Source organism: Bos taurus, chromosome 4 (genome assembly GCF_002263795.3).
Source record: "Bos taurus isolate L1 Dominette 01449 registration number 42190680 breed Hereford chromosome 4, ARS-UCD2.0, whole genome shotgun sequence".
In the NCBI taxonomy this organism is placed as follows: domain Eukaryota; kingdom Metazoa; phylum Chordata; class Mammalia; order Artiodactyla; family Bovidae; genus Bos; species Bos taurus.
Genome location: NC_037331.1, coordinates 53,766,366 through 53,767,500, shown reverse-complemented (window position 1 = coordinate 53,767,500; position 1,135 = coordinate 53,766,366).

Genomic DNA, 1,135 nt, shown 5'->3' with positions numbered 1-1,135 from the left:
ATTTTTACTTTATGCATAATTTACTAGTATCTGTCATCCCAATGAAAGAGTACCTTGACTGAAGAGCTTTCCATAGGATAAAAATTGTTTTAAAAGAAATGTGACCATGAGATTAATTTTTTGAAACTTAGGGTTCATTTTTCACTATTGATTATTGAAAGTAAATGTCCCAACCCAATGTATTTTGTTAACTTAAGACTACATTCCCATGCAGAGCAGAGGTTAACATAAAGAAGAAAAGGAAATGAAAAGAAAATTTTAACAGTGTTCCCACTCTGACCAGACATTTGAAACTTGACTAGTTACATGATTCTCTTCTCAATCACCTGCAAATTCTCTTGTGTTCAGTTTAAGAGGATCTGGGGAGACTGTGAAGAGGAGCTTACCTGTTCCTATAATAGCACCTGGGAAGCTTATGGGAGGGAGAGCCCCTAAGCCACCGTTACCTTCCTCTCTTTGGAGGCAGCCCAGAGCCCTAGAGCCATGAAGCATGTGATAGGGGGAAAATAATATGGCTTCCTTCTTACTTCTCCTTTAAATATATTTAAATGACACTATAGAAAATGCAGTTAATAAAACTGGGCTTCCCTGGTGGCTCAGCTGGGTAAAGAATCTGCCTGCAATGCAGGAGACCCTGGTTTGATCCCTGGGTCAGGAAGAACCCCTGAAGGAGGGCATGGTAACCCATTCCAGTATTCTTGCCGGGAGAATCCCCATAGACAGAGGGGCCTGATGGGCTATAGTTCGTGGGGTCACAAAGAGTCGGACACAACTGAACGACTAACACTTAACTTAATAGAAAATGCAACATTTAGAAGTTACCAATCCTCTTTGATCAAATGTGCTGAAAAAAGGAGAAGTTATGAAATTTAAAAATAACATATCTGCTAATAGAAAGTTATTATGATTATATATTCACCTATCCTCCACAAGCCAAAAAATTAAAGCATATTTGGGGGAAAGAAAAACAGGAAAATTGAGGTGAGCACCAAGCAGAGAATCCTTGCACTTGAACTCTGCAGACATTTAAATGTTCTACTCAGTGCCCTTCATCAGAGAAAGGACCTCTGCACAGTAATCCATAAGAAATCGAATCAACAGAACCTCAATAGAAACATTTCATCTGGAGGCATTA